Genomic DNA, 17,729 nt, shown 5'->3' with positions numbered 1-17,729 from the left:
ATCTAGGTATCAGAATCTGGTGGCAACTTCCCTTCCAAATTGTTTTCTGAGTGAAGGGAGTGAATACATTTATTTGTTTGTCCGATTTTCAATTCATTTCAGATCAATAGAAAGAACACTCCACAAATACAATAATATATTACGTAAGTATCTTTATTTGAGAAAACTCCATCCCATAGCAGATTCCTGGCAACTAAAAGATAGATGAATTACAAGAAGATACTTTATTTCTTAGCTTCTGGGAGATGTTTTAACATGGGCTGTGGTAACCATCTAGAAAATGGGTATTTCACATAGAAGAGATTTCCACTAATAATATGTTTATTTGTCCTTGGGATCTTGAAATGACACAGGAGAAGGTATTGAGGAGAATCAATTTATTCTGTGAACATTCAAAAATAGAAATATATCAATTGGATTAGTAATTGTGAGGTCTGGTATTGAAAATGTTCTTACTTTATCATTCACTGATGTCAAGCAATTACAGCAATATTTGTATGCACTGTGTTATGAAATGGCTGCAATATCTTATTTTATATATTTGTAATTTGTATTCCTATGCTGTGTTTATGCCAATTGCTAGACATGTGGTTTTTTGGAGAAAAGAGGAATAGGATATAAATTATATCAATCAGATATCAGGAATCTGTGGAACAACTGAATGACTCCTAACCATGGAGAAGATACCAGGTTTATAACTCTGAGTTACTCTGCTTCAAATAACAACAGTGCCATTAAGACAAGGGAAATTGGCAATTTGTTCTTATTAAGGAAGTAAACTAAGCTCAGCGAATAGCTAATTAATTACTCGTAGTAACAGCACAACTTCTGGCATGCAACAAATGAAACATATTGGTAATACCTACCCTGCTAAAAATTAAACACTTTCAAGTGTAGGAAAAAATTAAGTATTCATTTTTTAGCTTTTAACGGTACCTCCTTTTCCGCTCCTCCTGTTCACTTTAGTAAACAATCCTGTGATTGCATGAGTGTGTTAAAAAAGGAATAAAAGTTTGCTAAGACATGGTGGCTGTGGAAACTAAAATATGCGAAACGGTTACATTACCTCTTGGAATCACATTGATATATGCATTTGATACTTTAATTGTGAAGTAGTATAAATGAAATGGTGACTTTGTGCATTGATTGCACAGTAGTGGGATGTTTGGGATTGAGGGTGCTTTACATTTTTCTCATGGCCAATCTATAGATGGCAAAATGTAAAGTGTGTGGAAAGGAATTTGAGACGGGGATCTAAAAGCAATTGCCAGTTCCAACTAAATTAGATCTGTTGAGTCATAGAACATAAGTATTGACATCTACATTCCCATTGATTCAGCTGCTCGTCTCTAACTGGAACTAAGAATAAAATTTAGGCCATGATTCTTTCATATAGTCTCACATCTAGAAGAAAAAGAAAGGCAGAGTCCTTTGCATCAAAAAGGCTACGGCTTACAGAAAGGTAATCTCCAATGTTTTCTGTGAAATATGTGTGAACAACAGTATTATGATACATGAAACCTAAATAGGTGTAAGTCTTTCTGAAGGAATTGTGCCTTTCTGACAAACTGCCTCATTTGAGCCCACAACACATTTGGTGACCCTCCTCTCCCTGCAGTGTGAACTGGCAGAGGATGAGGAACTGGATGAGGATTTGCTGGAAGACATCCGAATGCTTTGCTGTTGATCATCCAGGTTATTCCAACAATTTAACAGTAATACGGCAATTTTATTAATTAATTCACTGAAAAAAAAATCTCTACAACAACTAGCTTTGTGTTCATCATTTATCTCTCATTTTTAAAGACCTTCATTTGCACAATAAAGATGAGACTTGGTTGTCATTGATGAAGTTGAAAAGACCGCTCACCTAGCATTGGAAAGCCAGCATATGGTCTCTTTCTCTCTCATTTTCTAGATTACAACCTCTCACTATAACCTACATGAATAATGTAGAACACTCTCTGTCCCTTTTATAAACCACTTCATGAAAGGCTACCCAGTTAAAATGAACTACCCTGTTGCGCCAGCTGCAGAGATTGTTATAGGGGAAAATCCTAGAAACCCCATAGCAAAAGCTGAAAAATAAATCAAATCTAAATTAAATAAAAAGATATAATGAACAACTTATATTTACCATGAATATTTTTATGTGCCAAGTGCATCCATAACAGTATGTAACAAAATTTGGAACAAAATCTGTTCCTGGTTTGAAAGTATTATTTCCTGTTTAATTGTATGGGACTTACTTTGAAAGTAATTGTTATACTCCAGAAACTACGTTTTTGTGGCTGCCACAAACTATGCAGAATTGGTTGAGACGCTATGAGATATTCATTGAAAAACTATAAAAATGTACCACAGGATATCCCGCAAAAACAAGGTCTTTGCAGTTTAATAAACTTTTTCCATGTTTTTATGATGGAACCAATTAGGAAATGACATTAATAATACAGGAATAAAAATTGTGTTAAGTAGTGTGATTGAAACATGATTAAGCTCAACAGGAATAGGCATCATTCCAATAAAACAAGCATTAAAAGCAGGATGGTTACAACAAATTTAGCATGATTACAGAAAACTTGGAGATTTTAACAGCATAACAATGAATACTGATCACAACACTTGTAGAGAGTGGTTTCCATTGTAAAAACTACATCTGTGTTTGTTTAATACATTGTTAGAGTTCAGTCATATAGTTTTCAGTGTGATTCTCCTCTCTCCATATTTTAAGGGTCGTTTTAATAAATGCTTCTGATGAGAATGTATCTTTTAAAAGTTTGATACATAATCTTGTTCATTTTGTCTCCCAATTTATCTTCTCTGTTGCCTCTTTCCAGTTTTATGTTAAGCCAAATCAGTCTATATGTCATTTTTATCATAGTCAATAGGCATGTGTGATTGATAAAAAAAAGTTTCAAAGGTCATTATAAAATTAGGGGGAACTGGCCTTTCATTTCTAAAGTGTTTCTAAAGCATCATTAGTAAAACTTTCATTACTATAACGAGAGTAACAAAATTTCATTACTTTTTCATTATAGTAATTGCCCAAGTGGGGAATTTTAAGAGAATTTTTTCTCCCTCATTTATACAAATATTGGTGTGAAACTTGCTACTATGGTAGAACACATTCACGACTGTTATCCCATCAAATTTCAGAACGTTTCACTTATCCACAGATTTTTGGGGAATTTTCAAAAAATTTTATAAACAACATTTTTGAAAACAAAACTACAAGACCCAGCTCCTTGAATTTTGAATTTTGCTATACAATGACACGTGATAACAGGGCATCATTCCCACCAGCTTTCAGAAATATGCACTGATTTTAGGGAAATTTTTTATATTTCTGACAAAAAGATTTTTTTAAGCCACAATAGCTATCTCATTGTATGTATCTCATATTAACCAATAGAACTTCCATTAAGGGATTTCTTCCCAGGCCAGCACAGAGATTTACTTACTAGAAATATCAGTCAGTCCTCTTTGCAGATTCAACAATTTATTGGAACTCTAGCTGGCTCCTGCTATGAAGGAACAAATCTCTCTCCTATCCTGATTGGAACTTTCTGATGATGAGCAGAATTCTGGGAAATGTAGTTTAAGGCAGGGGCTTTTCGATTATCTGGCATAGAGATTCTCGCCTTCCCAAACTACATTATTCAAAATTATGTGCTTTGTTTCCCAGTAAACTCTGCTTTTTACCCGCCACTTCCCTCTCGTAATGGTGAGAGGCTATTAATTTAAAGAGCAAAGGCAGCCTTTTTTTAAAATGAAAATGAAACTCACTTTGGGAGGCTTCCAAGATTTACAAAATGCAAATGAAAAAGTATTGGGTAAATTTTGATTCTTAAGTTTTGGCATGGGCCCTTCCTGTGCCTCAGATATCACGTCTTAAGTACGAATTAATGAATCTGATATGACTTACGACGACAAATGAAAAAAATTGCACATTCCTAATAGACAGCACCAGGTTCATGACTATTAAATATGACTGTGTAGATTTACCATTAGAGAATATGCATCAAGCATGTAACTGAGTTCTTCAAAAGTGACATCTGGCTCTTTGGCAAGTTCCTCAAGCAGCTGTAGTTGTAGATGAGAAATTGATTAGTAGCCTGTCATATGCATAAACTGGAGTTCAGCTTGTTGAGGCTTTTCTCAAATGTTGTCTATTTATGGTCAATGTTTGTTGTTTCTTTATCTTGAATAAAAGAAAAGGAGAATTACCAGGTTCTAAGCAGCAAACCTCTGACTATTCTGTTCTTTTATATTTGCTAAAGAGTTGACTATTTTTTTGTTAATATAAACCACCCACCAGTTTTTAATTGCTTCCCCAAAATGTGCTTTTGGCAGTATTTTATCAACCATTTATCTTTTGCTATTGGTTGTCAGTATGCAAAAATATCTTGTAGCACCTTAGAGACTAAATGAAAAGATTGAAGTTGGTAGCACAAGGATTTGTAGACTAAGGCCATATCTACACTTACCCAAGCAATCCAGGTTAAAGTGCTCCAAGCTGATTCTGGAAGCACCCCTGTTCACACAGCTGGCCAAATTAAGGGCACATTGGAGCTGTGACCACTAATTGTGCTGCTGGAAACACAACTCCCTACCAGATGCTTGCTGATGACTTTGCATTTCTCACCAAATGGCTGAGCACCCTGGTGTGTCATCAGAAAAGGTGATGTTGCAAGTAAGCTTATGGCAGGGAACTGCTTCTTGTCAATGACACATCGGTGGATCTTTTGGTGATGTGGACAGTGGATTAGGCTGGATTCAGTTCAATTCAGTTGTCCACACCTCTGAAACCCCATCAGAGCTTACTGGAAGCTACAGAATAAATCCCACTTCTTCTTGACCTGCATTAAGACCTGGATATAGCTGTTTAGCTGCAAAATCCATTGGTTTGTGGTCTGGACTCCTCATAGTGGCTGAACAGTGAGTCCACTTTATTTTGGCCCTGAAGATATGTATGATCTAAGTCTACAAGTTGTACTTTGAAAACTTGGAAGCAAAGAGGCACATAATTATGAATCCCTGAACTCTCAGAGATCTGTTCTTCTCTCATTTAAAAAAATAACAAGGGGAATGTATGAAGAGGAGAAATGCAAGTGGTAGGTGTTGCAACTCTGCAGCTGCAATAAGGTAAACACACTATGAGCGCTTTCAAAGTGCTTTCACTAGGCTTGGCATGGTAAGAAGTGAGGCTAGACAAGGATACTCCATTGTCAATTAAGGTTTGTTTGTAGTGACAGAAAGTATTTTAGGAGCTTAATGTGATAATGTCCAAAGACAGGATTGATTTTTTTCTTAAAGCCAAACTGAGTAGATAACCATCTGAATGGAGGGAATAGTGGAATGTAGTGTGGTACCAGAAAGAAAATGTGATACATTTCCAATCTTCCATCGTAATGTTTTGTTTAAGGACAGTTGTTCTAAGATGAGAAATGTAATGCCAATGAAGATTGAAATGTTCTGCAACTAGTTTTTGTGTATTCCCATTCCCAATGTCTGATTTATGTCCATTTATCCTCTGGTGAAGAGACTGATCTGCTTTGACAATGTAGAGAGCTGAAGGGCCTCACTGAAAGAGGATGGCATGTTAGAGCATCAGCAAGCAACTCTAATATTGGGTGAGTATTTAGATCTTGTAATAACATTTCCCAAGTAGATGTGTGGGCAGAGTTGCATCTGAGTTTGTGGCAAGGACTTGTACCTATCTCTCTATCTGTGTTGTGTCTTCTTGTATGTAAGCATTTGTTTGAGACTGGGAGGCTGTCAGTTATGCAAGTAGCAGCCTGCCACAGAGAGCTTTGGAGAGGTCAGTGTTATTGTCCAGAATATCGAATCACTGAAATACATTCTCACATTGTGTCATTGACCACAGGTAAATGGCAAGTTCTGTTCAACAAGCAGCCAAAAGGCCAAGTATTCCTACCCTCTAGCACTGTCTAGCCACATGTCTGCTCATACCTGCTGCTTTAACATTATCCTTGATGCCTGTCCCAACCGTTTAAATACATGGCCACAGAAGAAATCACAACATTCCTTTATTCTGTCTCAAGTCTGATTTTGCACAACAGATTGGAATAATACATAACATAAAGCATTATTTCCCCAGAACAGAAGTCAATAAGGGAACAATAACAGCAGGCAGAAGTGTTTTTTGATTTTCAGACCAGAGGCATGTACTTCCATTTGGTTCGACCAACCCTGGAGCTAATAAAAAAGAGAAGTTGCAGGAAAAAATACAGATTCATAAAAAAGGCAAGGACTTTATACCATGGGCAGAAAGGAAGGGGGGAAGTGGAGGAAAGTGGAGGAAAGCATCTTTAAGTGTTGGGACACAACCTATTCCAGCAAGGTCCATTTTCAGGGCTGGCCAGCTGTCTCATGACATGTTCTCTTTCTCTTCCAGATTTTCCCCACTTCCCACCACTGTCTTCAATCAGAAGTCAGGAAACACCCAACTCCTAAAAATGAAGTCTTCTCAACATCTTCGCATGCTGGTGAGACTTATTTCCATGCACAACCAACAGAAGTGACTGTGTGTCATGGGATAGCTTCCATCGGACTCCAGCATACCAAAATGGTAAGAAAACGGGGAAATTAGAGTGGGATAAAGTCAGAAGATAGCAGTAGAGCTTTTTGGATCACAATTCACAGGACCCCACATCCAGCAAGTCCCTGGTCACTTGCTGTCACAGAAAATGGGAAAATAAGACCAAAGGGTTTCAGTATCAAAATCAATTATACAAAAATGAGTAATTACTGGTTTCTAACCAATGATAGTCTAAAGTAACCAAAATTCTGAGAAACCAAAATTATTTTTCTGATCCTAGAAAATGAATATTAAAGATTTTGATCCAATTGACTCATTCATTCTCAAATGGGATGGGTGGAGTGTCTACGGCAATTGATAATGTATATGCTGTCTTAATATGGATGTTTCATTTTATAGTCTTCTTTTAAACTTGTTTTATTTAATTTATTTATTTACAGTATTTATATTCCGCCCTTCTCACCCCGAAGGGGACTCAGGGCAGATCACATTACACATATAAGGCAAACATTCAATGCCTTAACATAGAACAAAGACAAGACAAACGCGGGGCTCCGAGCTGGCTTCAAACTCATGACCTCTTGGTCAGAGTGATTTGTTGCAGCTGGCTGCAGCTGGTTGCTCAACAGCCTGCGCCACAGCCCGGCCCGATGTTTGTTACATCTTGCTTTATATTCAAACCTATTGTTTACAATTTTCCCCCACAGTGCATTTTAAGTAACTTGTTGTCCCTTTACTTAGAAGGTGACTGTGTTGTTCAGTCTTAAAAGTGGGCATAGCAGCATGATGGCTCGCATTCATCTGTAGCATTTTAATGTATTTTATGTTTCATGTATTTTTATATGTCTTCAACTTGGAAATAAACCTTCAGATAAAAACAATCTTGCAAGTGGACCACTCTTCCAGCCCACTACTTCCACACAAAGATAAAAGAATAAAGTAAGAAAAAAAAAGATAGAGGAGATAAAGGCTGGGTTGTTGTGTGTTTTCCGGGCTGTATGGACATGTTCCAAAAGTTCCAGATTTATGCTTCATATATATCTTATCCACCTAGCCTAATTTTATGCAAAATATTTTAACATTTTTTGTGCAACCATCTGAAGACAAAAGTCTCACAATTTCAGCCACTTATGTCGACAACTTAAGATTTGAGGGTATTTTGGTTTTCAGAATTTCAGATAAGGGATGCTCAACCTGTATTATGTTTTAGGACTTTATTGCCATTGTCTGAAAGTTATATTAGGATTAAGATTGTCGTTAATAATTATATTTCTGCCTGTTAACAATAAAATAGGTATATTGTTGTAGGGTGCAATTGAAATATTTCCTTGTATAATTCAATTATTTGAATAACCACATACTAGCAAAGCTCCACATATTTCAATAGGAATCATAGAATCATAGAGCTGGAAAAGGCCACATGGGCCATCTAGTTCAACTCCCTGCCATGCAAGAAAAGCACAATCAAAGCACCCTGAACAGATGACCATCCAGCCTCAGTTTAAAAGCCTCCAAGGAAGGAGCTTCTACCAAACTCCAAGGCAGAGAGTTCCACTTCTGATCAGCTCTTACAGTCAGGAAACTCTTCTAATGTTCAGGTAGACTCTCCTTTCCTGTAATTTGAATCCTTTGCTCTGAGTCCTAATTTCCTGGGCAGCAGAATACAAGCCTGCTCCTTCTTCCTTATGACATCCTTTCACATATTTATACATGGCTGTCATGTTTCCGCTCAACTTTCTGTTCTGCAGGCTAAACATAGCCAGCTCTTTAAGAATCATAGAATAGTAGAGTTGGAAGAGACCTCATGGGCCATCCAGTCCAACCCCCTGCCAAGAAGCAGGAAATAGCATTCAAAGCACCCCTGACAGATGGCCATCCAGCCTCTGTTTAAAAGCCCCCAAAGGAGGAGCCTCCACCACAGTCCGGGGGAGAGAGTTCCACTGCCAAACAGCCCTCACAGTTAAGAAGTTCTTCCTAATGTTCAGATGGAATCTCCTTTCCTGTAGTTTGAAGCCATTGTTCCGTGTCCTAGACTGCAGGGCAGCAGAAACCAAGCTTGCTCCCTCCTCCCTATGACTTCCCTTCACGTATTTGTACATGGCTATCATGTCTCCTCTCAGCCTTCTCTTCTGCAGACTAAACATGCCTAGTTCTTTAAGCCTCTCCTCACAGATTCTCCTCATAGGGCAGGGTCTCCAGAACTTTGATCATTTTAGTTGCCTTCCTCTGGACACTTTCCACTTTAAGAGAATAAGTAGTTATTAATTGAATTCAGAATGTATCTTTGAAATACCTTGTCTCATTGTGAATACAGTACTGTTGATTTACCTCAGATCAGGGCTTAGTGAATATTTTAAAATGTATCTGAAGCCATTCATTGTCTTTTTTTCCCCTTCTTTTTCTATTGCAATCCAGCATACTAATATGCTCACTATCACAAATACTCTGTTCCCAACACTTGATAGTGCTCTCTGTGAGAAGTGACTGAAATGGTGATAAAGTCTATCATTTTCTTCTACAGTTGCCAAATGGTCTGGTCTTTTCTCAGTGTTCTCACATAAATGCCACTAATCTGAATGGGAAGCAATATATACCTTTTGAGAGAATGGGAGGCAATAGATATTTTAGGTAGGCTATAGGTAGAATATTTAAAGACATCTGAAAGACTCTATGGGTATATATAAAATGTAGACAAAATAAATGAGAATCAACCCTAGCGGAATTGCGCACAACCACTTTTAGTTTTCTTTGGATGAGTATTATAATATTTATTTTATCTCAGCACCAGTACTATCCCCCCCTCAAAAAAAATCACTAGTTGAATACAATACAGAGAAATACAGAAAAGGCTTCATGCATCCAAGGTGTTTTTTTACTCCCAAAACCATACACCCCAAAGTTTTGACATACAAATGAACAAACATTTACATTTTGCTGCATCTTCAGGCCTTTTGTCTCATCTCTTTTTAAGCCTGCAACAAACTTTAAACGAAATAGAGGGTTTGACGCAATGGCACTAAAGTTGTGATATTCTATTTACCACTTCCAGGAAGAGAGTGTAAATGTCTATCTTTTGTATTTGGAGACTGACCTCAAAGGCATCCCATATGTGTTTTTCAGCCAGAACAGTCTGCACTCCTCTTCCAAGAAAAAATAATGCTCTCTAATATAATGGAGAATAGAAGAACAGGACTCATATTTTGGGGCTTTCTCTTTCAACAGGGCCACCAACCTGCTGAAAGTGTGGTTAGTTACCAACACCCTCCAGCAAGAATACAAACATACTGTAGCTATTTCAGATAATTGTAGAAACTTCCTCACTCTCTGTATTCAGTAGTCTATGTAAGTACTGAAAAAGAATTCCACCCCCCTCAAAACTCCCCTGCTAAATGCCCGTGCAAAACACATCTGTTTGTCTTTTTTTTAAAGCTGAGCTCTTGTTCACTGAGGTCTACAGCTGGAGGCTGTAGCTATATAGAGAGTTATGGCTGTTAGCTCATCCACCAAACAAGTTTCTTACTGACTTTCTCACAGTAGATGCCCAGCTCATGCAGAGGACCTGGGGCTATACACAACAGTACAATAAAACACTACTGAGCACAAAAGCAACATCCAAAATCAACTCTCCCAAAAGACTCTTCAGGGCTGGAGATATTTAACCCAACCATTCACTTTATGCTGTCACTTCTACTATGCACAAATGAACATCTACTTCAATTTGATAGTATCACTGTGATTTGATAACATAGTATCTCTATCTGAAAACAGTGCACAATATAGATTTTCTAGAGAAACGACATACAGATATATGCCAGAATGACAACAGTACTGATTCCAGCCAAGTTTCTAAATAGAGTGTACTCCTTAACTGGGATGCCACAATAGGTAAGACATGTGTTAGAGATATGTGCAAGAGAGAAAAACATTGTGGTATAATGGTTTGAATATTGGAATATGACTATGGAGACCACAGGGTTCAAATCCACACCCAGGATGGAAATCCACTGGGTGACTTGGGTAAGTCACATCCTTTCAGCCTCATAGAAAAGCAAATGTAAACTGCCTTTTAACAAATAAGTTTGCCTTAGTATCTCCAAAAGTCAGAAATGACGTGACGGTACACAACAACAACAGTGCAATAATGAAAAGCTTCTCTCAACACAAGGCATATATCGCTAACCCATCTTCCTAAATATCCATATGCTAAGCATGGATATTATTAAAAAAGAGAGTAAATCTGGAGATGTGGGATTCCAAATATATGGAGTGCCTTTGCAACCAATCAGGGCCGGTCGGAGATAAATTTAAATATTAAGCGGGGGCGCTGAAAAGCGCCCCCCGCCGGCCCCGCCTCCTGCGCCCTGGCCCCGCCTCCCAACCAGCGTGCCCTGGCCCCGCCTCCCGCGCTGCGTGGGAGGCGGGGCCAGGGCACGCTGGGTGGAAGGCGGGGCCAGGGTTGGCCCCGCCTCCCATGCTATTCGCCCTGGCCCCGCCTCCCACGCAGCGTGGGAGGCGCGGCCAGGGTTGGAAAGAGGGAGGCTTCGCCGCCCGGGGAGGGGAGGAGGGATCGCCTCCTCCCCTCCCCGGGCGGCGAAACAAGCAGGCTTCGCCGCCCGGGGAGGGAAGGAGGCGATCCCTCCTCCCCTCCCCGGGCGGGGAAACAAGCAGGCTTCGCCGCCCGGGGAGGGAAGGAGGCGATCTCTCCTCCCCTCCCCGGGCGGGGAAACAAGCAGGCTTCGCCGCCCGGGGAGGGAAGGAGGCGATCCCTCCTCCCCTCCCCGGGCGGGGAAACAAGCAGGCTTCGCCGCCCGGGGAGGGAAGGAGGCGATCCCTCCTCCCCTCCCCGGGCGGGGAAACAAGCAGGCTTCGCCGCCCGGGGAGGGAAGGAGGCGATCTCTCCTCCCCTCCCCGGGCGGCGAAACAAGCAGGCTTCGCCGCCCGGGGAGGGAAGGAGGCGATCCCTCCTCCCCTCCCCCGGCGGCGAAAGAGGGAGCCACAAGGCCAGGGCGCACTGGTCGGGCGGCGGGGCACCGTCAGAGCGGTGCCCCGCCTCCCTCCCAGCCTGACGGCGCCCCCCGGGACCTGCGCCCGAGGCGGCGGCGTCACTGGCCTTTATGGTGGGGCCGGCCCTGCAACCAATGCATGGCCACTTATCTCGAGAATCAGATACTTAATTTGTAAACATCAGGTGATAGATAGAGCCAGTGATACATCACCTTCCCAGGGAATCACATGGAGGTCCCTTCATATACATAATGCAAGAAGAGGGTTTGGTTGATGATTTAAAAGGTATCAGTAAAGGGGATCATTTAGAATATCGCATTCAAATATGATGTGGTTTAAACTCATATTTTGATTTTGCATAGCTTCTGAAGAGCCTACTAAGAGGTTCAGTAAGTTAGGAATCATTAGCTGAATGCCTACATTAGTAATTCAATAACTATCCTACATGTTCCTTTCTACAATTATTGACTCTAATCTACACGTACTGTGTAAAATAATGGACATTTTGATTTTATGTCAAATGCTCAGTTTAAAACATATGTAAAATGAAATGTGATATATCCCTATTGGAAGATGTTAAAATACCATGAATTAGCATAGATGTAAAATAAGGTTGAAAAGAGGAAATATAAAGTGTGTATTGAATATTTTAAGGCATTTCTACACCTGCTCAAGTTTTGAAAGCATTATGGAAAAACAAAATAACTAAGAACTCTTTTTTCATTAATTCTTCTTAATAACATTTTGCTTTGCATTGCCATAAGACTTGAATCCACAATTACAAATTAAGGCATAATTTACACACCATTTACACTGATGAAATTTCTGTTACTTGCAATTTCACTGCCAGATGATTCTGAATTTTGCCACAAAAGAAATCTTATTTTATTTTACATAACTTATAACCCATTTAGTCATGATTCATGAGATTTCAGGTTTGATGTATGTTTTATTCTTCAACTAGGTTTAGGACACATAACTAAATAATTTTTATTTAATAAGATTGCAGCACCTCAGTATAAAAAGAAGAAAAAAGCAAATGAGATCTTAATTTGAGTCAACTGGAAGTGTATTTGGAAAGTGCAATAACTTGTTTTTTTCTCTATATGGGAACTCTTATGAATAAATAAGTAACTATTAAATAAAAATTTAAAATGAGTGGGCCAAGCTGCTAGATTTTAAAGAAGACCATACATACCTCATAGTTTCCATGGAATGTAAATTAGGACTGTGCACGTATTCATTTTCCAAAATGGGATTAATCTGATTTGTTATTTTTGTTTACTGTTTCATGAAATGACATGACTCAAGAAGAAAGAATGCTCAGTAAAGTGAAATGCAATCTCAGGAAGAAAAGAAGCCAAAACAACAGTCACTATAAGACAACCTATTGAGTATTCTTTACATCCTTAATAATGGGATAGTTTCCTCTCTTTTGATTTCACATCTCCAGTTCAATGCTGAAGAATTCCCAGAATGACTCCTGCTTCATATTCCAGGGAACACATGCTCAGTAGTTGAGAGTACTTCATTAGGTGGACCAAATATTTGAGTCTATGTAATTTAGTTTCTTATTTTATATCCAGAAGATAGAAGGAAGATATAATACCAAAGGCATGCTTACCTTTAAAAGTTCATATACAAACACCACATACAGAATCAAACCATTTCCCCCCCATGGCCAGGTATATGCAGCAGAAAAACTTGATTAATTATCCTGTAGTTGCTACATGAAGAAATCAAACTGTTTGTAGGATAAGGCTATAATAATAATAAAAAATAAAACTTTATTTATATCCTGCCCCATCTCCCAGTAAGGGACGTGGAGTGGCTAACATAAAAGGCAAATATTCAATGCCAACAAGTACATACATATAGATATAACTTAATAAAGAGCATTTAAAACCCAAACACATTGGATAATAAAAAAATCATAATAAGCAATATCACACAATACCACACTAAACAGTGCCTATAGTGTCAAAAGCCATATTCCTATTCCATTCCACATTGCTTAAAAGCCTTGAAAACCTTAGAACCTTAACTTAACCACCTGCTTCTCCATATGCTTGAGCGAACAAAAATGTTTTAACTGCTTTTTGAAGGTGGGTAGCAATGGGGCCATTTTGATTTCCTTTGGAGGGGGTTCTAGAGGTGGGGGGCGACTGCAGAGAAGACCCTCTCTCTCGTCCCCACCAACCTGGTTTGAGACAGAGGTGGGACCAAAAGGAGGGCTTCCCCTGATGATCACAGTGTCCAGGCAGGTTCCTATGAAGAGAGGCTGTTGGCCAAATAGTATGGACCCAAACTGTTTAGGGCTTTAAAGGTAATGACCAGCACTTTAAATTTTGCTCTATCTAGTAGGGCTTCAACCACAGTAAATCGTCTGAGGCTGGCAAACCTTCCAGCTGAGAAGTACATCAAGGGCAGCCTCCAGGAAATGGCAGTGACATGCAGAAAAAGCTGCCGACAGGGAAAAAAGCAGCGAAGCAGCCAGCTGGTTGACGCCAAGTGGTGGATCACTTCCGGCACCACAGTCACCTTTCTTCTCCCATCAAATGCTAGCAGTCCCATCCATAGGGAAGCAGCCAATAGCAGTTTCCAGCAGTAGTGGCACCAGGAGCCAACCCTGCTCCGGCAGCCTATGGAAGGATGCCAGCTGATGAAGGGTGCCGGCCAGCTACCCAGACACAGCGCCAGCCAGAACAAATAGTCAGGAAGAGCAGCCAAAGAGCCCAACAGCTGCAGTGGACAGTGGAGCAGGCAGCAGTGGTGAGTGAGGGCCAAATGGAAATCCATCAGGGGCAGGACAGAGGGAACAAATTCCTACTGTCCTGCAACAGCTGGGCCCAGCCTCCAGGCCTCCAGTGATGCAATATGGCCAATACTATTGTGGGGCAGTGGATTACGTGATATTCAACTCCTTTTCCTCTCCAGCCTCTAGGAAAAACCTCTGTTCTGGTTGCCATCTTATAGCTCCTCCCTCAATAATCAAACTTTTTGAGCCAGTCTGCTGTAATTCATATGGACCTTTTTCTCAAAGAGCACTGCTAGAATACTTTGCAGGTTCTCATACTGGAGGAAACATAAAATATACTACTAGGGAAAGACTCCAACCTGATACAGTACATTGCATGTCAGAATTTACTTAACTTAAAAAATGACTATAAGAGCTCTTCTTTGCCAGTGTAGATATTTAAAATGAGGACAGATTGCCTCACTTATAAACTCCTGTTTGTGAGGAAAGGAGCACCTTCTACCATTAACTTCCAGGCATGAACTATGGCCTTCAAACACAAAAATATCCTAATTGTAAAAGATACAAACTCCAGGATGGTCCCAGATTTCTTAAGATTCAGTCATTGGGTCTTCTAATGAAATGTGAAAATATCCAAAACATTCTCCAAAGGGGAAAAACAAATCTCATAAAATCTTGAGAAAACAAATATTCCAACCAGAATTTAGTTGGTACAATTGCTGATAACTCCAACAAATGACAACCCTACCCTAGCCTTTTCTCTGCAGAATTTATTCAGAGAAGGCTTGCCATAGTGCCCTGTAGGCATTCATTTGTCTCTTCAATTCAGAGATAAATTGAATCAATATGAACACCCCTAATTATGAGAAGAAGGAACCATTTTTCTGGAAGCACTCTCAGTAATTGTGTCATGTGTTACTATAAGAATTCTGTCAAGAACACTAACGAAAATGTTGTCCATACAAGAGAAGTATAATGTGTCTTCTAGCCTTCTAATCTGAAGCTATCTTTCACCATCCAATTTACATTGATGAATCTTGAAAATAAGCATTTCTGTAAATAAAGGTTAATTATTTCTTATAACATAAATGCCGCTAGCCACATAATATGATTTTTCAAATTGCATAGCTCAGTGGGTGGCAAGAGGGTGAAATCATTATCAAATAGTTCAATTGTCCATAAGCCAACCACCCTGAGTTCAATAGGATTTACCCCCAGGTAAATATTCTTGCATTACAGCTTAAATGCCTGTTTTATGCAAAGTCCCTAATGTACAATAATTTTCCCTGATTGCTGTAAAACTTCAAAGCAATTGCTTTCTGTTTTTACAGAACTGCAGTTCAAGCATAACATATTATGAACACAATTTTATAGCTTTATTATTAATTATCTACTACTGCCCGAATGCACGACACAAAAAGTAAGTAATGAAATCTGCAATATTTTAATAGCTGCCCCTAAAAAGTTTTCATTAAATATTAATTTTACTGAAAAACACATAATTTTCTTTCATATTTTTTCCAGGAAAGCCATTTCCACAAATAGCAAATTGTTGTCCATTATGAAGACTAACGGGGCAGAAAAATGGGGTTATCCTCTCTTAAAAATATATGAAGGTATGCAGAAAAGGAACATGATTTACAAGAAAAAAAGCTTTGTATTCCTTTCATAAGAAGACTGGAGGCTGTACAGGAGAAACCAGCAGTACATGATCAGAGCAAATCTTCAAGAAGTTACTTTATAAGTCTAGGAAAAGATGTGTATTGAATCACCAGTTATGAAAATAATTATTGTATCAACGTGATCTTTGTTCAACAACCTTTAATCAAAAACCCAGAGGAGTTTTCTATTACTGAACATGTTCAATTACCAAGTCTATCACCTGATTCTGCAGCTTGCTTGGTTGCTTTTTTTGCTTCCTATCCTTGATTTCCCTTGGGGCAGAGGCATCCTGCCTGTTAGAAATAGTCTGCCTTTATATCTCCCATGTACATGGTCCCTTCACTCAGGGCTGGCACCGTGAGGCAATACATTGGATGGCAGGAGAGGACATCAGAAATAGTCACCTGGCTGTTCTTCCTGAACTTCAAGGTATTCCTGTTCTGCTGAAGGACAGAACTATATGTCTTAGGGCAACAACCCATCCTGTTCTCCTAACTTCCCAGTTGTTGTGCTGAGCTGCAGGAGAAAATGCTACCCTATTGTTAGGACTCAAGTATTGTTAGGACTCAAGTAGGACTCATCTAGCTATTCAATCGGCTTTGTTTATAAAAAGTGACAGCGAACTAGCTGTCTTGTCATTTACTTCAGATAGCAGAATATTCCGAGTTGACTTCACTTGCATTCCTCCAGTTTTCTCCTTCTCCAGTCTGGGTTTCCTCCCCCCCCCCCCCCCCCCCTTGGTCTTGCTTCCATTTTTCTTTCTATCTTATCTCTATGCTTTTTCACCACTATGCTCTCATATTCATCTTAGCCGAGTCTGGACAGACCAAATAAAGATTTATCTTGTCACTACTGGGAGGAGTCCACATAACTTATATCAATGTTTTAAGGTGTAGACACCTGTATCAGGTTAGATGTAACCCAATCCAGAGTCCACATGTTAACAGATCCACCTCCACAGCATAGCCTTCTTGGCAACATCACTTCTGTCACATAGCTGGACTTCGTGTTGTGACAGCCACAGATGTAATGTCACCAGAAAGGCTCTGCCAGGAAGCTGCTTTTGATTGGTGAAATGGCTGTGGTGGCTGCTGTGTGCTCTTGGCCAATCTAGCCATCTAGATATCAAAGGGCACCAGGGACATTCCAGTACCACAACTGGGGCTGTTCCAGATCACAGCACTCTGAATTATTTTGGTAAGTGTAGGTGTGATATTGTTCTTCCATTTTTGGTCCTTCATATCTCATCTCCTTTTATAGTCTTGCTCTCCCCCATCCTTCCTCCTCCCCAACTTTCCCATGTTCTGCTCTGTCTCACTGTTGCTACTCCGCATTTAGCCCTTCCTATAGGTACCAGCCAGAAATTTGCTTTAGGTAAATAGACACCTTCCATCAGTTGATATAAAGAGATGCAGGCTGACTGCACTGTATCCAGGCTTCTGTTCTCCAACACCTCAATGTTACAATCTATAATGCTACAATGCTGCATCTGTGACCTGAAGTAAGTATCTGTCTCTGGGAATACCAGTCCTCTTGCCCTGGGTGTAAACTTCCCATAAGAATTTGGCTGGCCCCTTTGGCTGCACCACGTTGGAGTAAATGGCTCAGTTTAAGAACATGGGACAGCAGATATGAGCTTTAGAAAGTAGCTGTTCAGAGCTACAACTTCCATATTCTCCTAACCAACATTCTTTGTCTTATAGCCTGGGAGGTTCTGGGAGCTGCAGTATGTGTGTGTGT

General features: G+C 39.8%; 1 long non-coding RNA gene across 1 annotated transcript in view; it reads left to right on the top strand.

Moving 5' to 3' along the window:
- The window catches only part of LOC103278908 (uncharacterized), a 193,391-nt gene that overhangs the window by 159,687 nt on the left and 15,975 nt on the right, over positions 1–17,729 (top strand). Inside the window, exons 4-5 of the long non-coding RNA XR_010006706.1 lie at positions 5,546–5,636; positions 6,422–6,595. This is a non-coding gene — a long non-coding RNA (uncharacterized LOC103278908). The remainder of the gene's footprint in view (positions 1–5,545; positions 5,637–6,421; positions 6,596–17,729) is intronic.

This window comes from Anolis carolinensis, chromosome 5 (assembly GCF_035594765.1).
Source record: "Anolis carolinensis isolate JA03-04 chromosome 5, rAnoCar3.1.pri, whole genome shotgun sequence".
Classification (NCBI taxonomy): domain Eukaryota; kingdom Metazoa; phylum Chordata; class Lepidosauria; order Squamata; family Dactyloidae; genus Anolis; species Anolis carolinensis.
Note: the sequence above shows the minus strand (reverse complement) of the source record. Positions and strands in the feature narration are given on the sequence as shown.